The 25,095-nt window shown below is 38.0% G+C and overlaps 1 non-coding gene across 1 annotated transcript; it reads right to left on the reverse strand.

Moving 5' to 3' along the window:
- Positions 1–1,178: 1,178 nt before the first annotated feature.
- Positions 1,179–23,112, reverse strand: LOC119251947 (uncharacterized). The gene is made up of 3 exons (XR_005126667.2): positions 23,075–23,112; positions 22,725–22,915; positions 1,179–1,217 (listed from the first exon to the last, which is right to left on the reverse strand). It is a non-coding gene; the product is annotated as an uncharacterized LOC119251947 (transcript).
- Positions 23,113–25,095: the final 1,983 nt, after the last annotated feature.

A 25,095-nucleotide genomic window follows, 5' to 3' on the forward strand; every position in this document is an offset into this window, starting at 1 on the left:
ATTTCTAAAATCAGTCATTGATATCTGCATTCTTCCATGAAATAACACTTTTGGTGTACTGGTGATACAACATTTCTTGAAAGAGTGCTCCACTGTCCTGTTTGATGTTAGCAGGAAGCGCTGGACAAAACAATGTTTGACACCTTAAGATCGTCTACTTGACATATGAATCAATCACATTAGTCTGTCATTGCTTTGAATTATTTCACCTATTCCAAGGGCTTTGGCAATTTCCCCCACTTTCTATTGCAATGGGTGGCATAATATAGGAAATCCTTTTGCACATAACTCATTCACAAAATATAGTACAGGTTTCATCTACTTGTGGGTTTCTTAGGTCCTGCAGAACATTTTGTTATGCTTTATAAGAAAATATCGAATTTTAGTAATTCCTCCAGGAATGGACATTTACTTCACTAATACCAAATGTATGCCCCACTACTGTGTTTCTGTGCTTTTCTACATACATAACAACTTTAGGTATCAATCCTGATTCATAGTGTAATCTTTTTGAAGACACTTCTTAATGTTAACTAAACATGACAAGGTTTAATACCAACAATACAGTGAGGAAGCTGTAACAAGCTGTAAGTTCACACAAACACAGACTGAGATAATTACTCATGAGGATTGCCTGGTTGACAATAATCATGAGATGCATCCCAATTTCAGACAAGGTAAAATGTGTGGGAAAGAAATATAATAAAATACAGTTCTTCAAACCGGTAATATTTACCAGATTCACACCAGTGCAAGAAAATAAGCTCAAAAAGACAAAGGATTAAGAGTGTAAGTAGAAAGACAGTGAAGCAAGATTATTTAAAAATGAAATTTGCAATGGTTGAATTTGGTTTTAATTCCCTTTATTTTCATATGGCTTACATGCAAATCTTCTTGAATTGGACTTAAAATCTAAAGTCCAAGTACAAGTGTTCTTCAATCTTTTAGCAAATTGCAAAGCCAAAAGTCATGAAAGACAGAGGCTCCCAATTGCCTTTCATCATTCACTAACACAGGATATGGCTGGGGTTAGTGGCCTTCATCAGCAGGTGCCCTCCTCTGACGAGCAGATCTGATCCTATGTGGAGACAAGGAAGCATCATCTTCTGTTTCAGACCCTGAAGGCTCGTGATCTCCCTCCTGGGATCCAGTGTCTCCCACCAATTCCCGCAGAAACTTGAATTTTGATAAAAAAAGATGCCACACAAAATACCAACCTGAAGAGACAAAAACATGAAGAAAAATTATTAAAAATGTTAACTGAAAATATCCCAATTATGTGGAGAGGTATATTGCAAAACAGTACATAGAATATAAATATGTGATTACAAACGTATATTTGCTCAACAATTATCGAGCATTCACTATGGGCAAAGCATAAGAATAAACTTTGGGATTATACAGAGAGGGCAAAAACAGATTTTTGCCTTTACAGAATTTAGAATACAAGCTTGGTCTATGTACATTACAATTGTAATGAGATTATGAATCTAAGTAAAAACGGTTTTATATTAAAATAAAATTTTTGAGAGCATTTTTCTGGGAAGAAATAGTACACTTAGTTATTTACTTGGACACCCAATGCTTATATTTACTAAATGCTTATATTTACTAAAAACAAGTTTGCTTCCACAAGAATACAAGGGATATTAAATGGCAGGAATCAACTCCACTTCAGTGAAAACATTTCCATCAAGACCAAGGTATTCATAAATTTCAAGAAATAATATATTTTCTTTCATTATATGATAAGAATAAAGCCAAATCACTGGCACCTTAAACTGGAGATGTTATATATATGAATGTATATGCTCACACACACAGCATTCTCATGTTAAAATCATTAAAGTCAGTAACTCTCCTTAAAAAAATTAGCAACCAAACCTGAGTATGTGGATTTAATCCCAGCATAGTCCCTCATTGCTGTTTGGCCTTACGCTTGTTATATCATGCCTCAATATTCAAATTCCTCATTTCTCATGTACGAATTGGGGCAAGGAATCATAATATCTGCTCACAGAGTTGAATGAACTGTGAGGATTAAGTGAGGTGATTTAAAAAATATTTGAGAACAACTGTATCAGCCACAATGCACTCAGAAAGAAGAAACTAAGGCATTTCAATTAAAGCACATTTAAGACAGGGAATTGATTACACAGTGGATGAAAGAAATGAGAAGTCAAGAGAAGTAAAGAAATAACTTGGAAGTTAGGAACAAGAAGCTGCTACCACCCTTAAATTGGAAGAGAAAATACAGGACCATTTGGCAAAAGCTGAAATGGGGAAAAAAATACCAAATTTTTTTTCATTAGGAATTGTAAGGTCATTAAGTTTTAGAAAGCCACAATAAGGAACACACAGTAATCAACAATGGAGGTCATAGGATAAAACCTCTGAACCCATGTGGAGGAAAACCAAAGTGACTCCACGTTGTATAAATGCCATCTGAGGCATGTGACAGGAAATGTCCTAACCTCAGAGGATGGTCGTTGTCCTCACTGTTTCTTTCACCTGTATTAACCTGTACTAGTGATCCCCACACAACTCTACTGATCTTAGTAAAGACACATGTGACATATTCCCCCTGACATCTTTTGTCATTAGTCTGACACAAGAATGACAGTGGTGGGTGGGTGATGAGGATCCTGTCAGGGGTGGGTGATAAGGATCCTGCCATAACTCAAAAAGTCCTGTCCATCAGCACAGGCACCCCTGCATGTGTAAGGTGCCCTTGATATACTTTAAACATGATTAATGGATATGTTCCTTTGTCCACTAGACTGAAGTTATCCTCTCAATTAGAGGGAACTTATTTGTTCTGGAGGTTGCATGCCATGACTGTGTGCTCCAAAATGTTAAGAGCATAAAACAAACAGTATTAGCCATTGTAACAAAGTTTTTCATACAGTGTATCTTCTTGGTGCCTTTTGCTTATATAAAAATAAAATAAAAAAATAAAATATTTTTTTTTAAACAACAAAAAACTTTTTTGTCTCAAAGAAAAGCAATAGATCATGACATATTCTGATGACTAACATTTATAAAAGCAAAATACAACGAGCTTTTCTACTCTGTTTCACTAGTGCAAGATAGGTCACTTTCAGAAAGTTTCTAATTTTACTTGTTTCTTTCTTAAAAATGTATGGAGTGAAAATTTTTTCCCAATCAGTGGGGTGTCTGTGTTGGCTAATGTCTCTTTTGCTATACAGAAGCTCTTTAATTTATGTAGTCCCAGCTGTTTATCCTTTCCTTCACTATCTTTGCTTTGGGTGATGTGTCTTTAAAGATGTTACTGAGGTTTATGTCATGTTGTGTTTTGCCTACATTTTTATTCTATATATTTTATGGTTTCAGTTCTTATGTATATTACTCAACAATCAAAAAAGATAAACATGCCATTCACAGCAACATGGATGGAGCTGGAAGGGATCATGCTCTGTGAAATAAGCCAGAAAGAAAAAAAAAATATTGGATGGTCTCACTTACAGGAGGGATGTAGAGGATCCAAATATGGGATTGTGGGGTGGGGGGGGAGGGAGTAACTATAATAAAGTAAAAATCAAAATCAACAGGCAACTATAAACCAGAGACATTCTGCAGTGGAGGAGAGGGAGTAGGATCAAAACAGGGGTAGGAAGAGCACAAGGGACCACACTGTCACGGGTGAATGGGTGGTGGGAGTTTCACAGGGACTATAACCAAGATGAACATGCATACATTGTACAAAAATGAAAAACAATGTAAAAATATATAAAATAAAATAATAATTAACAAACTCTATGGATGGGCCTCCCTGGTGGTGCAAGGGGTTAAGAAGCAACTTATGAAGTTGTCCGCAGCACAAGTCTGATCGCCCGGGCGGCCAGGGAGTAATCATATAGTAACTGAACCATACTATAAACATATTTAGGTCAACAGTATGTTTGAGTAAGGCATCTAACTTTGTAAGAGCACTTTAATGATATTCCAAACTAGCATGATCTTGTTTCACCCAAATTTCTTTTGTAATAATAGGCTCAGTGAATTAGTGGAAAGAACTATGGAGTCAGGACTCCCAAATCTGATAGAAGATTCAGTTATTGTATAGAATAAATGGGCAGGTATCTAAGAATGTCTGGCATTGTAGTAATATTTTATAAAATGCTCAAAAAATATAAATTGTGGTTGTCCCTGTGGGATCTAAAAAAACTTACATTTTGTTGTCTATTTTTATTATGGAACAATTCACACAATGTAAAATTCACCCTATTAAACTATACAATTCAGTGGTTTTTAGTAATACTAGCTTATCACCATTGTCAAAATTCCGGAAATTTTCATAAACCCTCAAAGAAACCCTATACCCATTAGCAGTCACTTTGTACTTCTTCCTTCCTTCTCCCAGCAATGGCAATCATCAGTTTCATTTTCTCTATGAATTTGCATATTCTGAGCATTTCATATAAATGGAATCATACTAGATAGCCTTATTCTTTCATTTAGCATATTTCTTCAGGTTATCATTCATACTTTTCCATGTATGACTTTCTTTCTTTTTATTGTTGAATACCAGTCCATTGTATAGCTAACTATACTTTTGTTTATCCAGTTAATAGGCAACAGTGTAGTTTTCACTTTTTAGCTATTACAAAGTTTCCACTTTGGGCTGTAATAACCATTGTGTAAAAGTTTCTGTATGGACCTGTTCTTATTTCTCTTGGGTAGAGCCAGAATTGCTGGATCACATGGTAACTTTATGCCTAACTATTTGTGAAACTGCTACACTGTTTTCCAAAGAGCTGCAACATTTTACCTTCCCTCTACATCTTTTTTTTTAAGATTTATTTATTTAGGCATACAAGAATTGGGGTACAGGTCAGAGGTGGGGGGTGAGAGGATTCACCAGAGACAGAGTGGGGGCAGAAAAGGCAGATCTACTGAAATACACTGCTGAGGGGAGCAGTGGGCAAGACAGGAGAGGTCTGCTGCCCCATGTGGGTAGCTCCCTGGCTGGCCGGGGAACCAATCTCATACTGCAGTGTCCTTGGAGGCTGCAGATAGCTTCATAGCACTGTGCTTAACCACCTGCGCCACCAGGGAGGCCACTGCCTCTACATCTTAATGAATACATTTTCTTTTAATTTGGGGGTTCCATTTTTACTCCTCCATATGTTGGACATGTGCCACTATCCTCCAACAAACCACCAGTGCCAATATGCCATCTGTCTGCCTCCCAAATTCCCTTCTCTTTCTTGTCTGTTTGCACTGGCAACCATTAAATTCTTTCACTAAATGCAAGATCTTTTCCTGCTGTATTTTTGCCTGTGTTTGTATTCTGGTTATTAATACTCCACAGATGAGGGAAACCATCTGCTACTTATCTTTCACTTTGTACACTAATTTCACTGAACACAATCACCTCAAGGTTAATGTGTCCCCAAATACACTATTTCATCTTTTAAATAGCCGTGTAGTATTCCATTGAGCATATATTCCACAATTTGTTCCACAATATATTCCACAATATATTCCACAATATATTCCACAATATATTCAATCTATTTGTCTGTTAATGGGCATTCAGGTTGGTTCCATGACTTGACAATTGTGGAAGTTGCTGCTATAAACAAAAAGCAGTGTTCAGATTACATTCAGATTAGAGTTATCATGTTTTTTACCTAGCAAATGTACTGCCTGATCACAGGATTGCCATTTTGATTTTCTTAAGAAATCTCCATACCATCATCCACAGAGGCTGTACCAACTTACATTCCCACCAACAGTAGAGGAATCCCCTTTTCTCCATATCCTCATCAACATTTGTTGTTTCCATTCTATTTTTTAAATTTTATTTTATTTTTTATTGAGGTAACATTGGCTTATACTGCTTTTGGTATTTTGGAAATAAAGGATCCTCTTGCCCCTAAGTATCACCACCTGACTATACCCCCAGTAAGTCACACAGACTTAAGATTAGAACATCAGCAACGGTGCTCCCGTCCCTCTTTGTTCTCATTCCCCCTTCACCCCTTCACCCACTGGATGCTTCAGTTTAATAGTCTTCTTTCAAGGGAATATTTTTGGTATTTTGTTCTTTTTAATTTTTTAAAAATTAATCTGCTATCATTGTTCTACATCCTTGTTACTATTTTGACAATATAAGATTTTGCCCATCAGGTGTGGTCACCATAAGCCTCCCTCCACCAAAGCATGCATAGTCCTCTACCACAGTCAGCTGTGCTCTCTCCATCCTGTCCATCCCTCCCTGTCTCCTCCTAATTCCCCCTGATTCATGGATGTCTCATGTACGATCAGCTTACAAGGGTTGGTTTTAAAGTTTGTTTTCATCTGGTCCTTTGTTTCTCTATATCACATTAATCTTTCTCCATCTGACTTACCTTGATTAGCATATCCCTTACAGCTCCGTCCACGTTGCTGCAAATGGCATGAGACTATACTGATTGCTGAGAGGCACTCCACTGTATATATCACGTCTTCTTAATTCACTCACCTGCTTTTAGGCGTGTGGGTTGTGTCCATACATTGGCTATTGTAAATAGTGCTGTTATAAACATAGGAGTGCAGGTTGCTTTGAATTAGTGTTCTTGTGTTTTTAGGTACACACCTTGGAGAGGAATTGCTGGGTAGTATGGCAGATTCATCTTTAGTCTTATGAGGAACCTCCACACTGTTTTCCATAGGCTGGACCAGTCTACATTCTCACCAACAGTGTCATAGGGTTCCTTTTCCACCACATTTTTGCCAGCAATTGTTGTGTCTAGATTTTTAATATGTGCCATTCTCATTGGTTTGAAGTAGTATCTTCTGGCATTGATCTGCATTTCCCTGCTGATTATTATGATGAGCACTTTTTCATGTGTCTTCTCTGGAGAAATACCTATTTAGCTCTTCTGCCCAATCTACTTTGTAGATTGTTGATATCTGTCCCTTGTCAAATGTATGTTGTACAAATATTTTCTCCCACTCAGTGGGGTATCTCTTCATTTTGGTTACTGTCCCTCTCACTGTACAGAAGTGTCTCAGTTTGATGTAGTACTAGTTGCTTATATCCTCCTTTGTTTTCCAGGCAAGTGGGGATGAGTCTAAAAAGATATTTCTGAAGGTTACATCATGCAGTATTTTATGTTTTGATGTCGTACATCCATGTGTTTTATGTACTTTCAGTTGATTTTCATGTATGGTGTGAAATACTGAACTTATTTCATTCTTTGGCACATGGCAGTCCAATCTTCCCAACACAATATATTTAAGAGGTTTTCCTTGCTCCAGTGTAAATTTTTTGTACCTTTGTGGTAGATTATCTGTCCATAAATGTGTTGATTTTATTTCTAGGCTCTCAATTCTATTCATTTCATCTGAGTATCTATTTTAGTTCCAGTACCCATACTGCTTAATTACTAATACTTTATAGTGTAGTTTTAAGTTCCCTTTTTCATCAGGAAAGCTTTGGCTAGTTAGGGTATTTTGTGTTTCCATATGAATATCAGTTATAATTTTCCATTTCTTTGAAGAATGCCAATGAGGTTTTTATTGGGGTTTTCTTGAATCTGTAAATTACTTTGGATAGGATGGCCATTTTGAAAATGCTGATGCTTCCTATCCATGAGCAGAAAATAGCTTTTCAATTCTTTGTGTTGTCTTCTATTTATTTTAACAATGTCTTAGGTCCTTGAATAGGTCCGTCACCTACATTGTTATTACCAAGGTCCTTCACCTACATTGTTATTACCAAGTTGTTGTTTTTTCCTTTTCTTTTTGGTGAGACCATAAATGCGATGGTTTTCTTAGTATCTTCTCCTAGGTCACTGTTTGCACATAAGAAGGAAACTGATTTTCAAGTGTTGGTTTATAGCCTGTCATTTGCAAAACTGGTTGTATTGTTTTTCCATGAATTCTTTAGGGTTCTAAATGTATATTTAATCTAAATCATATCATCTGCAAATAATGATAGCGTCATCTCCTTCCCAATGTGGATTCATTTTATAGCTTTCTCTTGTCTAACTGCTCTAGCTAGGTCTTCTAAAATAAGGTTGAAAAGTAGTAATGAGAGTGAGCATCCTTGTCTTGTCCTTAGCAGAAAAGCTGTTTTTCACTACTGAGAATGATGTCAGATGTAAGTTTGCTGTATATGGCTTTTATTATGTTAAGATATATTACATTGATTCCCCAATGTTTCAAGTGTTTTCATTATAAACAGATGCTGAATCCTATCAAATGTTTTCTCATCATCTATTGCTATGATAATACAGTTTTATTTCCTTTTGTTAATGTGGTGAATTATGCTGATTTTCATATGTGGAGCTATCTCGTGTTCCTGGTATGAATCCAATTTGATCATGATGTATGATCCTTTTAATGCATCATTAAATTCTGTTTGCTTAAGATTTTATTGAGGATTTTTACATCTGTGTTCAACAGGGATATTGGTCTGTAGTTTTATTTTTGTTGCTTGGTTTTGGTATTAACATAATGGCTACTACACATTTCTCATAAAACACGTTTGGGACTATTCCTTCTCAATTTTTTGAAAGTGTCCACACATGATAGGAATTAATTAATCTGTGAAGGCTTTTTAGAACTCACTTGTGAAGTGAGTTTTTTAGAACTCACTTGCTTTCCCCCACTAGCAACTTCATAGTCTTTATTTTGAACTCTTGAGAAAGTTTCACTGTTATATTTCTTGGTGCTGGTCTCATTTTGTCTAGGTTCCCTAGCATTCTTTTTGTCTCCTGGATTTGCCTATTTCCTTTTCAAGGTTTGGTAAGTTTTCTTCTATTATTTCTTTAAATATACTCTCTGACATTTTCTGTCACTCGTCCCCTTCTGGAATACCCATTATTCTCTTATTGTCTTTCCTCAAAGTGATTCTTCACTACATTTTTTTTACTTCATTCCTATTTTTCTTTCATCTTGCTCCTTTGTATAAATTTGTATCTTCACAATTATTGATTCACTCCTAGCTTATTCTACTTCTATACTTTTCTATATTTTTCATCTCCTCTTAAATCTTTATTCATCCTACAATTCCATTATTTCCTTCTTTAGAGTATTATTTTCAATCTTATCTTTGTTTATGTTGTTTCTCAGGACATTAACCTTTAATGTAATTGTAAATGGGGTTGTTTTCCTTACTTTCCTTTCTTCTGACACATGTTTGCATACAGGAATGGAACTGATTTTTGTGTATTTATTTTGTATCCTATTTATTGTTTCCAGTTTTTTTTTTTTTTGTAGTCTTTTTAGGTTCTCCATGTACACTATCACATTATCTGCAAAGAGTTACAATTCCGCTTTTTTTTTTCAATGTGGATTCCTTTCATGTCTTTTTCTTGCCTAATTACTCCAGGTAGGGCCTTCAACACTATCTTGAACAGTAGTGGTGACAGTAGAAATCTTTGTGTTGCTTTAAAAATTAATGGATATATTTTCAGCTTTTCACCACTGAGTATGTTGGCTGTGCCTTTGTCATATATGATTTTTGTAATGTTTAGGTAAGTTCTATTTACTCCCATTTTATTGAATGCTTTTATCAGAAATCAATGCTGAAGCTTGTTGAATGATTTTTCAGCATCTATGGAAATGATCATATGGTTTTTATCTTCCTTTTTTAATCTGCTGAATGACAATGATACATTAATTTATGCTGACCCAGCCTTGTATCCCTGGGCTGAAGTCTACTTGGTCAGGGTGGAAGATTATCTTAGTATCTTGCTATCTTCAGTTTGCTAGAATTGTGTTGAAGATTTCTGCACCTATATTTATTGAGGATATTGGTGTATAGTTTTCTTTTCTGTACTGTTTTTGTTTGATTTTGGGATTAGGATAATGTTGGAGAGTTTTCCACCCTCCTTGATATTTTTTTTAAAGATTTATTAATTTATTTATACAAGCACTGGGTACAGTCAGAAGCATGGGAGGGTGAGAGAATTCACCAGAGCCAGAGCAGGGAACAGAACAGGCAGAAGGACCGAAGTACATTGCTGAGGGGAGCAGCAGGCACGGCAGCAGAGGTCTGTGCGCCATGTGGGACCCTCGGCGGCGGTCGGGGATCGAACCGGCGCTGCAGAGGCTGCGGGCAGCTTCGTAGCCCAGCGCTCAACTGCTGCGCCACCAAGGGAGGCCCCCCTTCTTGATATTCTTTAGGAGTTTGGGTAGGAAAGACAGTAGGTCCTCTTTGAAGTTTATAAGAGTTCACTGGAGAAGGCATGTGGTACAGGGCATTTGTTCTTAGGGAGATTTTTTTATTACACTTAATTTCTGCATTTATGGTTGGGCCATTTAAACAGACTATTTCATCCAGATTCAGTCTTGCAAGGTTGTGTAAATCTAAAAATTTGAACTTTTTTTTCCTGATTGTCCAGTTTGTTTGCATAGAAACATCACACATACTCTATTCATGATAGATTCTTATGATCTGGTATACAGCTGTACCACATGCTGTAATTGCCTTTTTTATATCTTATCCCGTTTATTTGGGTTTTCTTTATTTTCCACATAAGACTAGGTAAAGGCTTGTCAATTTTGTTTTTTCCAAGAATCAGCTCTTGGTTTCACTGATCTTTTAGACTTTTTTCCTACTTAATTATTTTGTCTTAATTTCATTATTTCTTTCTTCTACTGATTTTGGGTACATTTCTTCTCTTTTTTCTACTTTCTTCAGTTGTAGATTTAGATTGCTTGAGATTTTTCTTTCTTTTTTAATGTGGGCCTTTATTGTTACCAAATTCTCTTTTAGAGCATCCCATAGAATGTGGTAGCTTGTCTCTCCACTTTCATTAGTCTCTAGATAGTTTTTGATTTCTTCTTTGATCCTGGAGTTGCTCAGAAGCATTTTTTTTAGTCTCTATATTTTTGGTTTGCTTTGGTATTCTTTTTTTGTAATTAATTTCTAGCTTTATACCATTGGCATTTGAGAGTTTGATATAATTTATATTTTCATACATTATCTGAGACACAGTTTGTATTCAGTATATGATCTATTCTTGAGAATATCCCAAGTGCACTTGAGAAGAAAGTGTACTCATTTCTTTCAGGATGGAAAGCCCAGTATATGTCCAGGAAATCCATCTGGTCCAACAGTTCATCTGGATGATCCATCCCTTCATGTCAATAGCATGCTGAGGTCTCTGACAAAATTTCATTTTTGTTGTTATGTTGTTTTAGGTCTGTTAATAGTTGCTTTATATAACTAGGTGACCATGTGTTGGGTGCATAAATATTAGTAACATTTTTATCTTCTTGATGAATTGTTCTCTGGATCATTACATAATGCCCATCTTTGCCCCTGATTATGTTTTTTTGGCTGACAATCTAGTTCATCCAATATGAGAATAGCAGTTTTCGCTTTTCTCTATGGATTATTGGCATGTAAAACCTTGTTCCAACATTTAGGTTTATTTTTGTCTTCCAGCTTTAAATTGGTCTCTCATACACAAAGTATAGATGGCTAAACATTTTAACCCACTTTTGCCATTCTATGCCTTTTAACTGGTGAGTTTCAGCAATTCACATTTATAGTGATTATTGATCCTGCTGATTATCAATCATTCTTCTTATTTGTTTTGCTGTTTTATCCTTTTATTCTTTTCCCATCTGTCTCTTTCTGCTCTTTCTGGATGGTTTTCCCTAATGATTCTATCAGTTTCTTTGTTTTGTCATCTGTGACCCTCTATTCTGGATTTTTAGCAAGTGGTTACCAGAGGGGTTATACCCAGAAAAAGTCTATTATGAGCGCTTGTCTGCTCTGTGACATTTAACTACATGTTCTGTCTATTTGTTTCTTCCCTTTAATGTTTTGTTGTTGACTCAATATTCTTGCTCATGTTTCTGGCCTTATATTTTTATTGTTACTCCTTTCAGGATTTTGAATTGTGTTTTTTCTTTCCTTGTAGAACTCCTTTCAACATTTCTTGTAGGGCAGGTCTGGTGGTGATAAACTCCATTAGCTTTATTTATTTATTTATTATCTGGGAAAGCCTTTACTTCACCTTCATATTTGAATAATTTTTCAAGATAGAGTCTTCCTGGCTGGCAGTTCTTGTCTTTTAGGATTGTGAACACTTCTTTCCAACCTCTTTTGCCTGAGGAGTGTCTGAGGCAAAAAACTGAGGAAAGGCTAGGTTGGATGCCTTTGCAAATTACCTCTGTCCCAGTTCCTGTGATTTCTTTTTCTGTATCTTTGATTTTTGATAATGTGACAGTGATGTCTCTGACAATGATGTCAATGATGATTCTGCATTTCGAAATTTGGGTATTCTCTCTACTTTCTGGAATCCACACTTTATTCATTCCTTGGCCTTGGGAAATTTTCAATTATTATTTGAGTAGATTCTTTGTTCCCTTCTCTCTTCACTTTTTGAAAACCCATTATCCTGTTTTCCCTTCTGATTGAATCTGGTATTTCTCATAGAGTTTCCCCATTTTTTCTATGTCTTATTTCTCTTTATCCAAACTGCGTGATTTGTACATTTGAGTCTCCTGTTTTTGATATTCTTCTGCTAGTTTAATTCTTTTTAAAGCACTTCCTATATTTGTCTTCATTCACAATCTCTTCCTGTGTTCTTTTAGTGTTTTCATTCTCTTTGGTGAAGAACTATTTGTTCTTGTATCTCCCTTCTAAGATTTTGCACCTGCCTATCTGCCTTTGGCTTACTTCCCACTAACTCACTTAGCATTTTTAATATTGTTATTGAAATTCACAGAATTTTTTTCTCCTTTTGCTTTTCCATTTTGTGTTCAGATATTCCTTGCTTCCTAATAAGCTTGTGTATTGCCTTATTTGCATTTTTGTGGTTGAGGCACTGTAGGTTTAGTTTTGTTTTTCTTCTTGGTTTGTCCTGGCAGAAGTTGGGGGCAGGAGGGAAGTCTGTGACTTAAATACTCAATCTTGGTTTGAAGAGTGAAGTTGTTTACCTCTGCCTCTTCTCTCTTCATGCAAAACTCTGTTCAGTGGTTCAGTTGTCCTAACTTTCCACCCCATCTCCCTGCTGCTCATTTCTGCCATTTTATTATAATCTATGAAGCTTGAATCCTGTGGTGAGGGGGCCTAGCTCTGGCCCACAAGATTTATACTCCAGGTTTTAGTTAAGCCAGGCTGGCAGGAGGCACCTGTTTGAGCTATTGTCAAGCTAAGGTCATAGTTAATAGCCACCAAAGCCCGCTCCACCACTGACATACTGCTTCCACTGATACACTGTTTTCAATGACACATTGCTTCCAATGGACTGAGGCTGCAAGAACTGCATACCTGCTAGATTCTGTCCAAGGGATTGGTGAGTTCTCTCTTACCCATCGTTTTCTTTCTCTGCTATTGGGTCTAAGATCAAGACTGTCCTGGCTGTATCTGGTGACTCTTCCATCTCTTACTTCTGGAAGGTAGTTGAGTGAAGATATTTGTTGCCCATGCCAATCAAGAAGTTTCCAATATCCTAAGTCAGACTTCTGCCTACATATGACTGCACTCACTCTCTCTGAAAAGTTCTTCCAGAGAAATTCATAGTGTCCCAGGGTGCCCACCTCCAGCCCATTCTGCTGGCTGGGGTATCTACTTTCCCAGTCACATTCCCCTTCACCATTTCCTTCTTCCCCACAGCAAGTCATCAACAACAGTTCAAGTCTTCTGACAAAAGTTCTGGGACTCTGTAGGAAACTTCTGAGTCTTTCTTTTAGCAAAACTTATTTTTTTATATTTATTTTAAGGGGAGAAGCTGGTCTCAACTTCTCTATTCTGAGACGATGTGGATGAAGTCTAAAAAAACTGTGAGGATGTAGATGAAATCTATCATACATAGTGATCTAGCAGGTATGAAGTAGTATATCATTATGACTTTTATTTGCATTGCCTTAATGTTTTAGCATCTCTGTTGCAGGCAAATAACCATGTTACAGTCATTTCTAAACTCTCAATTTATTGAATGTACATCTAGCCCTATGCCAATACCACAGCATCTTGATTATAGTAGCTCTGCGTTGTTTTAAAATTAAAAGTGTAAGCCCAACAACTTTTCATGACTTGTTTTGGTTATTGTGAGTTCCTTGCATTTCCATGTGAATGTTAGGGTTATCTTGTCAATTTTCTGCCAAAAAGTCAACAAGAACTTTTTAAGGAGGGCACTGAATCTGTAGATAAATGTGGGGACTTACACTGTTTTTTTTAAAATAGTCATCAAATTTTTCCACAACGGACACATATGGCTTTGATAATCAGGAAAGTCAGGAGAAAAGTAGGTCAGAAATTGAAAAGGAAATCATGAATAATATATTGACTTGTATGCTTTAAATACACCAATGCCATTAATTGGTTTAAATTAATAAGGCCAGTTGATTTCAACAGATACTAAGGAAAACCTCTAACCATTAGGTTGGTTTTGAGAACCCAACCTAAGAGTTAAAAGAATTCATTTGCCCAAAGTATTATGCTAAATAGAGATTACAAAGGTAACTTATCATCAAGGAAATATAATCAAGCTCAAATATGATATTCTTGACTTCATAAAAAGCAAACATTCCAACAGTGACTACAAGGTATAGAAAGATCATAAATAAAAGTGAAGGAAATTACTGAAGCCTTTTGACTGAAAATAAACTGGGGTTTATTTGTAGCTGTCACCACTGGGGTTTCCATCCTAAAACACTATAGTGCTCTTGGGATGGTTAATAGAAAGCAAAGTCTCACAGCACAGAAATCTACAAAACAAAGACCTGATGATAGCTGTAGCAGTCAGTTCTGGGAAAAATAGGGGCCACTGGATAGGTAACCAACTCTTCACTTCCCAATTTTAATAAAACAAGCCCAAAATTCTTTAATCATTGCAAGCACTGTAAGGGATTTAATGTCAAGTGAAAATTCAGTGTGGTTGCCAGTGAAAGAAGCTTCAGCATTTGGAGCAGTAAATTATTCACTACTCCTCCTCCCCACCCACACCTGGTAAATAAACCTCTGGAATCCACAGCTCCTTAATTTTTCCTCTATATAGAGAGATAAGCTAACTTGGAAAGTATGCACATTTCCCCCCATTCTTACTAGGTGTAAAGTGTGCAAGGGTTGGGGGTGGAGGGACAAGAACATGAAATAGAGAATTCCCCTAATGCAGACATGGAATTCATTTGCTGGGCAGCCAAAAAAGAACAAATACCCACTGTGTTTGATTTTTTTACAATGATTACTATAACCGCAGGGTGGAAATGCAAAGTTAATTGCATTTTAATTGTAGCATTGATAAGAATAACAGAGGTATTCAGTATATTAAGGGAAGTTAAACAAGTCATATTTCAAGTAAAATGAGTTAAGTTCTTACATAATTGCAATTTGGGAGGCAGAGATAAGAGGAAGAGATTAGAGAATGGGGAGTTTCCATATCCCAGTACCTAAAAGTGGTAAAGATGTAATGCTTCCACAATAGATTATTTATCAAAGAACAATAATAGTCTGAACAAAGGCTGATACTAAAAATTCCCTGTAGGTCAAAGAGAAAAAATACAAAAAATAATCATTTTGTAAAAAAGAACTATTATTAAAACTTCAGTGGGTATATACCAGGAAAATCATGACTTAGCAAATTAAAAACAAAGAAAAGTATTACAGTGCCAGATAAAGCTGCTAAAAGGGTATTTACTGGTAGAGGGATCTGGTAAGATGGCAGCATAGTGAAGTGGTCAGATTCATCGCCTGCACATTCATAACCAAATTATAATTAACGAAAATGTCAATATCCCTGAAAGATAAAGGGAGAACCACCGCATACATCAAGACCAATGATGTGGCAAATGGGGATAGAAAAACTAAAACTGTGATTAAGGCCATATTAAGGCCATATAGGGCACTATAACAAATAAGAGAGGAGTAGCTGCTGTATACAACTTCCCCTGCTGCTACTGACTCAGCATACATGCCTACATCTAGCATGTTAAAAACACTGGCAAAGGAGGTACACACAGTTGGCATATAGAACAGAGGGTACATCACTGGAGAACTATTACAGTATGCAGAGTGACAATTACTAGATTGAGTCTGAGACGTCTAAATTAGAACAGATGGAGCAAAAACAAGAAGGGAGAGCCAGACACCTATGTCTCTTCATAGATGAGACTATTACCGGCAGCCTGAGACTATGCTATGCCAGAAACACCTGCCATAACTGAGGGCCATAACTGAGATAACTGAATGTTCTCATTAACGATAACTTAAGCACCTGGATCTCAATGGCAGAAGCAAACACCCAGGGTTAGACTGTACTCCAAAAGCAAAGGAAAACAATTCCCACCTTATGGCTTTGTCTTAACTATTGTCCTCACCAAGTGCTACATCTATTACTCACTGCAGACTAGAGGTTGAGGCTGACATGAAACTGTACAGATATTTTAGCTGAGGAGTTAGCCTAGGAGAGGGGTTTAGAGTGGATCTCTATCACAAAACCCAGGTACACATAGCAATGTAGCAAAATTGAACACTTGATGATAACTGGACATGAACTATTGGTGGGTATTACCCTGGTTCCTTCCTATTACCCCACATTGACACTAGTGCCCTGGTCATCTGAGAGGTGCAAAGGCACAGCTCTGTAAAAGGTACCTAAAGATCCTGGGTAAAAACAAAACAAAACAAAACAAAAAAACCCTAGAATCATATCCAGATTCTTGCTGGAGAGTCAATTTATTAAAAAAAAGGAAACTCTCCCTACCACAACTCATAAAATCTGAAAATGAAAAGACAGAGGAGTTATTGTAACTGCTGAAGCACAAAACCCTGTAGGTAAGTCTCATTCAGCAGAACTACGAAATATGCTCAGAGTTTAGGTAACAATTACAACCATGCTTGTCAAGTTAAGGGGAAAAAAGGGTATAAAACAGGAACACAATAAAGATGGAGAGAAATGAGACTGTTACAACTGGAACAAATGGATCTGATACAGGGGCCCTGGAACCTTGTCGTGTTTACTGTTGCTAAAAACCACAACTTCCCACCCAGTCCTGACAATCAGGCCCCAACAACCAGAACCCCCGCTGTTCTCTGGCTGTTAATGGGGCTCAGGGAAGTTAACTCAATAAATGTCCCTTGCTTGAATCTTTGATTGGGTCTCTCTCCAAATTCCTTTTGTCTTAGCAATAAAGCCAGATAAGAACTCAGACAAATACAAGTACTGAAATTAGTGTAGAACTTGAAAGCACCAGTGGAGAACACACAAATAAAACATAAAAAAAAAAAAAAATTAATAATAGTAACACTGTAGAGAGCTCTCTGGGATAACCTAAAGAGAAATAACATCTGTATCATGGGGATCCCAGAAGAAGAAAAAGGCACAGAAAATCCATTTAAAGAAATAATTGCTGAGAACCATTTTCATTTGGGAAACATAACAGACATCATGATCCAAAAGGTCCAAAAAATAACAAAGAAAATAATATCAAATTGATACAATGTAAGTAAATTGTTGAACATCAATGGCAGGGACAGAATTTTAAAGTATCAAGACAAAGAAGAGTAACCTATACTTGAACACCTATTAGACTGTCTACAGTCTTCTTAGTCTGCGACCTACAGGCAAAAAGTCAATGGTAGAAAAGATTTCCAGCCTAGAATATTTTACCAGTAAGATTAACATTTAGGGGGCCTCCCTGGTGGTGCAAGGGGTTAAGCACCGCACTATGGAGCAATTTGCAGCCTCTGCTGCACAAGTTTGATCCCCGGCCAGCCAAGGAGCAACCCAATGGGCACAGCAGACCTCTCCTGCCACAACCACTACTGCTCCCCTCAGCAGTGTATTCACACAGTCTGCCTGTTCTGTTCCCCACTGTGTCTCTGGTGAATCCTCTCACCATCCCCCCTACCCCCACATCTCTGGACTGTGCCCCACCTCTTGTATGCATAAATAAATAAATCTTTACAAAAAAAAAAATACCACTTAGGACAGAGGAAGAGGCAGGAGCTTCAGTGAAAGGCTAAAATTAAAAGAATATATCATCACCAAGTCATACATGAAAGAAGTACTAAAGGGGCAATTAAAAATAAATACAGGTACCCGACACCTAAATTATCAAATAAAACTCAACAGAAGTAACACATAAGACAATGGAAATGGAAAATAAACAAACATAAGAGAAAAATGTTAAAAGATAAAATGACAAACTAAAAATTTTTTTAACACGTTAAATGTAAGTGGCTTGAGTTCACCAATAAAAAGGGAAAGAGTGGCTGATTGGGCTATATCACAAAGTCCAACCTTCTGCCATTTGCATAAAACTCATCTTACCATCAAATCAAGCACAGATTTAAATCCTGGAAAACAATCCTACAAGGAAATGATAATCAAAAAAAGTCAGAAACAGCTATACTTAAATCAGATAAAATAAATTTTCAATTAAAAAATACAGTAATCATGTTAAGAATAAGAAAGGGTGTAAAACAACAAGAAAAATAACATTTACAAATATATATATGCACCAAATGATGGAGCACCAAAATACATAACACAAAAATTACTAACAGAACAAAAGAGAAGCACAATGACAACACAATAATAGTTTACAGCTATGAAGAGACTGATTAAGAGTTGGTTAAAAGTTGGTTCTTTGACAAGATAAACAAAATTGATAAACCTCTAGTTAGACTAACAAAGAAAGAGAGAACTCCAATCCTTGTGAACTTGGGGTAAGCAACAATTTCTTAGGACTTTAAAAAAATGTAAAATATAAAAATTGATAAATTCTTTGGAAGCACCTAAGAAGAAAAACCAGGTCACTTATAAGGACAAGAAATGAAAAGCATTGGATTTTTCAAAATTGTATCCAGGAAGGTAAAAATTCATGAAGTAATAATTTTTAAATGTTGGATGAAAATTATCTGCAATGTTAGATCTACTCAAAGTTTCAAGGAAGTATAAAAGCAGAAAAATAAATTGCTCAAAAAATTGTTACCATGCATTTTTTCTTAGAAAATCATTACAAGATGTGCTCCAATAAAACAAGAGTGTAAACTGAGAAAAACAATGATGTGATAGATACAGAAAACTGGGATTACAGCATAGAAAGCAAAAGGCTGATAATGATAGGAATTGAGAAGGAAGGAGAGCAATGGGACTTGGAGAGGACCAGGGGGTAGAAAAGGAGCAATTCATTTGAATCTATGGGAAATATTACAGACAGATGTGTGAGATTATGGAAAAATATGCCGAGGGAGATGAATAACAATGTAGAAGTACAAATAAAATAAAATAAAACTAGATAAATTTAAAAGGCAATTATTTCAAGAAAAATGGAAAAACTTATAAAAGCGTATAGTCATATTTGACCAGCAGGGATTACTTAAACATTCGAAATATAAATGTTGACTCTCCACTTAACTAAAAATTGTCATGTTTCTTAAAGATTTATTTATGTGCGCATACAAGAAATGGGGTACAGGCCAGAGGTGTAGGGGGTAAGAAGATTCACCAGAGACAGAGTGGGGAGCAGAACAGGCAGACTGACTGAAACACACCACTGAGGGGAGCAGCAGGAGAGACAGGAGAGATCTGCTGTGCCATGTGGAGAGTATCTTCCTGGCCGGGGATCGAACTGGTGCTGTAGTGGTTGTGGATGGCTTCATAGGATAGCTTCATAGGTTGCATCTTAACCCCCAGTGCCACCAGGGAGGCTCTAAAAATTGTCATTATTAATGGAGATTCTACTATGTTTAATACATAATGCCTAAAATTTTAAAATCAAGAAATAGCTATGAATAAACTATTTAGGACTGGAAATAAATAACTAGTGGGAACAGTTACTACAGATTGAATGGAACTATTTTTTTTTTTTACACCTTTTAGTACTACTGGCTTGTGAAACTTCCTTTTGTTAAAACTTTTGAGAACATATTTTCTTAACAAGAGAGACTAGCATATGAAAAGTGGATTATAAGAAAAGGGAGTTGAAAAGTAAGAATTGGGCAACTAAAAGGAAGTGAAAGATGATGATGATGGTGGTGGCAGATATGGAAAAAAGAACATATTTCACATTTTTCAGAGAGGAAAAAACTGAAGTGATTTCCAGAAGGAAGTGATATTTTTGAAGGGGAAGGGGAGTAGAGGAAAGGGCAGATCAGGAGGGCACTGACATCCCTGACTGTTCACATATGAGATGGGGAAGACACGAGAGTGAAAGGATGGAGGATTAGATGGTAGAAATCAAGTTTTATTTTAGATGCATTAAGTTGAGATGCTTATTAGATTTCCAAGTGGAAATATCAAGTGATAAAAACTGATGCATGAGCCTGGGGCTCTGGAGAGAAGTGAGAACTGGTGACATTAATTTTAATCATTAGTTACAAGTAATATTTAAAGCTCTAAGACTATATATTTAAATCTAAGACACCATAGGGAGAGAGTAGAAAAGGAAAAAATACATATTTGTACTACAACATAATAAAGGACTGTAACAGAAAATGGGTACTAGTCCATAAAATTTTTATTTACAGAAATAGGTATAATTTGTAGACTTATGAATGTACTTGAAATAATCTAAGATGCATTTTCTACCTTAGACTGTGATCAAAAAGTTAAGAAATTCTAGGAGACGAAAATCAAATTTGCCACTATGGTAGCAAGAATACAAGAAAGTATAATATAAAAAAGCCAAAAGAACTATTTAATGGAGGGAAAGCTCACCTCTATAGATTGAGTATGTGGAATAAAATAATCCACATACTTTTGCTAATAACTTTAGCCCACCACTTTCTGACTATTAAAAACCTTCCATTTTGTACAAATTCCTTGCAGTGCTTTTCTACTTGCTAAATGGGTTGTTGCCTGATTCATGAATCATTTATAAAGTCATTAGATTTATTCAGATGAGCTTTGTTTTTTAAGAGTTCCTTAAGAACAATTAGAACTAATGAGTAACCATGGACTAGACAATATGGAGGTCATTTGTGACTGACCTTGACAGGGGCAGTTTCCATGAATGGTGGGGATGGAAAACATTTTAGAATGAGAAATAAGAAAGTAAATACAACCAATATGGACAAAAGGAACTCTCCTCAAGTCTGAACCAGAAAATTAAAAATCGAAAATTAAAAATTCACTATGTGAAAGCCTGTCAGAGTTCTAAAACAAACTAGACTATGAGTTTTTTGGAGCAGACCTCTATCATAGATTTCTAACTCCCAATTTGCCTACATTTGGATATAAGGCCTTTAAGAGTTAATTAACATGAAGTGAATTCCTATGGGTGGAGTCTTAATCCAGTATGTCTGATGTCATTAGAAAATATCAGGACACAGATACAGATATTAGAAAGAACACGTGTGGACACAGGGAGAAGACAGCCATCCACAAGTCAAGGACAGAAGCCTCTGAAGAACTCAACCCTGTTGATACCTGATCTTGAACTGGTACCCTCCAAAATGTGAGAAAAAAAAAAAATTCTGTGGTATTTTGTTAAGGCAATTTCAGCAAACTATCAATAATACAATGTCCTGGTTTCTCTCTTCAAGTCTGTTTGGATCCCTTCTCTCCCCAAACCCCAGGCACATCAAAGCCAAAACATTAAGCTATCCCATCATTAGCTCTCCCAACAAAAAAGTTTCAAATTACTACTTTATATAGCTATTAGTTCTTGACTATTCCAATCAAAATAAGATGTTCTTTTACTTAACACACCTTACCTATCATTCCATAAAGTTCTGTGAAACCAAAGGCAACACATTTTTACAAAAATGAGTAAAATTAAAGTCAAATATCTATTGGGATCAGAGAGAACCAGGCTAATATATATGTAGCAGTTAGGAATTTTGGTAACACAAAGGCAAGTTTGGCAAATATTCTACCCAACGTGTGGTATGATCTACATGTCACACCCGCATCTGTAGGTAGCTCTACCTTCAAATTAGAAAAGAAAACAAATTTTCCTGCTTCACATCCAAACAAATAAAAATCTTTTTTCCTTACTTCAAGAATCTCAAACTTCTACAATTAGCCCCAAGTCCTGACATCACAAGCAGGAATTTTTTTTTATTATCAGAAAAGAAAGGCTGTAAGTTAGAAGTTTTAATTCTGGTACTTCATTAAAGCAAAGGAAAAAAATTGAAAATGTACATACAAGCATAAAAATACAAATATACATATGTGCATATGCACAAGGGCATACAGTTCTCCAAACATAGATCCAATATTGAGCATTTAGTACATTAATCGTGTAATGACCAGGCCCTGCGGTATTTATTTTGAATTCTGACCAGTATTTCAACAATCTGAACCCATATTTCAATATTGTAATGACGAAAGAATCACTGACATCTGCTTTCCAATTTTCACAACTGCTCAGTTACCCTAAAACACCTTCTGCGATTATCAGTTATTGTATATAAAGAAATCAAAAGATGTGAAACTGCACTAACATTACCTTGATAGAAAGTTTAACGTCCTCTCATTGCAAGAAGAAAAATAATCGACAGCAAACAAAATAGCACTATTATTACAGAACTCAAGAATTAGGTTACCTGACCCTGTCAGTTTAATATAGCCCGTGTTTTTAAGTTCTGCAGAGTCTCAACATCTCAGTTTGGAATTTAGCTTAAGTCTGAACTCCGAGTAAACAATTTCATACGTGCTTAAAACCCAACTCAGTACCCTAGGCATGACTAAAGGAAGGTAGAGAAATCTCTAGTTACTATCAGGTCAGGACCTGTGAGAAAGAAAAAAAAAAAAAAAAGGAAAAAAGAAAAAAAAAAAAGGAGTAACTAATCACTTCACCTTCGAATACAGGCCAAGGTTAAAATCTGGGCAGACCGTGGTAAGAATGGCAATCAAGAGCAGACGCTGCCGGTGAAGCAGTATTTGTTTTAACCCTAGTCAAGATGCCCAGCCCTGGATCTTGCTCTTTTTTCCTTTCCATGATGCCAGCGGGCCTGTCATTGGTCAGGGGTACATCTGTGAGCTCAGTCCTGAGAATTGGACAACAGATGATTTAAGAAACTTGAACATCCACGCCTTCAAAAAAAAAAAAAAAATACAAACACAGGCAGAACAAGCAAGTGGGCACAGCCGCCGGGCTCGCGTGGGCACCACCGTGCGCAGATGCCCCAGGACGATGCCCCACTCACCGCACACCATCAGCAGCAGGACGATCAGCAGCGTGGCCACGAACACGAGCAGGGTCAACCCGACGTTGTGCCACATCTTGGGGGGCGGAGGGCGGTAGGCTCAGGGCGGGGGGCGCGGGGGGCGCCGGCGGGCGCGCGTCCTGGGCTTCAGCGGCGGGCGCCGGGCGCGGCCGGGCGCTCACACCTCATGGGTGGCGGACGCCCCTCGGCAGCGCCCCCAGGGGGACGGGGAGGCGAGCGGGGGAGGGGTCCCTGGTCAGCCCGGCGGCCAGACCAGCCTCCTCTCTCCCGGGGCCCGGGCCCTGGCGGGAGGCGCGCCGCTAGGCGTCTCTCTACCCCCTCACCGCCGCGGGGAGCCGGGGTCGCGGCGCCCGGAGACGCCGGCAGCGGAACCGGGCGCTTCCATGGCGGACGCCGCGCGCCATGGGAGAGGGGAGGGTGCGCACAGGGACGCGGGGCGGCCTCACTACCCTCGTGGTCGCCGCCGCCGGCCCACAGCCCCTCCAGCCCTCGGGCTGCAGAGGTTAACGTCTCCTGGCGGGGCTGCCAGGCGATGGCTGCCCCAAGCCCCCTCCCCCAGCGGCCACTCTTCACCTCGCCGGTCCCCCGCGCAGGGGCGGCTGGGAGATGAAGTGCAGAGGACGGTGCCGGCTTGCGGCGGCCGCCCCGCGGGGACTCCAACTCCCACAATGCACCGTGGCGTCGGCTGCTTTGCTCCTCCCTCCTCAGCGCCCCTTTGCGCTGAGCGTTGTTTCTCAGGCTGCAATCTCTGTCTGCAGATTGCTAGTCGGTGTCCCGGCTGCGGTGGCTGACTGCCTCTCGGGCGCTGCTGTGCCTAAAGGCCAGAGTACATGCAGCCATCACACCACACGCAAAGTTATTTTGTTTAAAGCCATGATCAGCAAAGCACAGAGAGAAAATAAAGGAGGCAGCTGCCTGAAAAACTGGTTGCGCTTGAACCAGCCCTGCTGCTGGGAGCAAAGGTCAGATGCTTGGGACTTTTGAGGACATCGTTAGTCCTGCCAAACAGAGGAGCCAGCGTCACGGAATCTTTATACAATGCCTAAAGAAAATGAAACTCACAACTTTACTTAGAACCCCAGGAAACTGCCAGAGCTGATAAAGCCCAGGAAGGGCCAGGGAGAAGAAAGGCAGCCCACCCACACCAACCTACAGGTATGCCATAAAGGCCGAGAAGAGCAAGAAGCACCCAGAGGGGCACAGTTCCTCAAAAACTATCCTCCAGTTTCTGGGTCATAAGGCAATTCCCCTAAAAAAGACAAGCAATACCCAGGGAAAAAAAAAAAAAAAAAAAAAGCCAAAACAGGATGTTCTCCCCGTCAAAGGGAAGGATACTGCTGAAAGCAGGGTAACTGCTTGAAAGCATGGGAACTCAGTCCCAATGCTCGGCCCTCCCCTTGCCAGCTGCCAGGACTGGTAAAACTACATCCCTGGAGCACAGTAGAAGGGGAAGTGACTTAGAAACTAAACTATTGCCTGGGCCAATCATCAAAAACCCCCAGAGCATCTGTGCAGTGCACGCCAGATGGGACAGAGTTCCTGCACCCTATTTAAGACCAGAGCCCCAACAATCCCCTCTCAGTTGTTCTTTCCAGAGACCTCTCCCTGGGTGTGCTTTTATTCTTTCTCTAAATAAACTTTGCTTTTGCTTCTGCTAAAGACATGGCTGTGTATTCTTTTCACACCATAGTCAAGAAACGAGGAACTCCTAAATCCAGGAAACCCTAAACCAGACAACAGAACCCTTTTCCTCCTGTAACAGATACTGTTCTGTTTTCATAGTAATATACCATCCCCTTCATCTACAGGGTATAATTTCCAAGACAACCTCCCTACAGTAGGTGCCTGAAACCACAGATACCATATGTTAGAGTTTGGTACTGTTTTGCTTTGTTCTTTTTTTTCTATTCATATGTACTTACAGTATAGTTTAATTGTAAATTAAGCACATTGAGAGGCTAATACTAATAATGTAATCACTCAAGGGTAGCCAGGAACCC

This window comes from Talpa occidentalis, unplaced genomic scaffold (genome assembly GCF_014898055.3).
Source record: "Talpa occidentalis isolate TD23 unplaced genomic scaffold, MPIMG_talOcc4v2.1 talOcc4.2, whole genome shotgun sequence".
Lineage (NCBI taxonomy): Eukaryota > Metazoa > Chordata > Mammalia > Eulipotyphla > Talpidae > Talpa > Talpa occidentalis.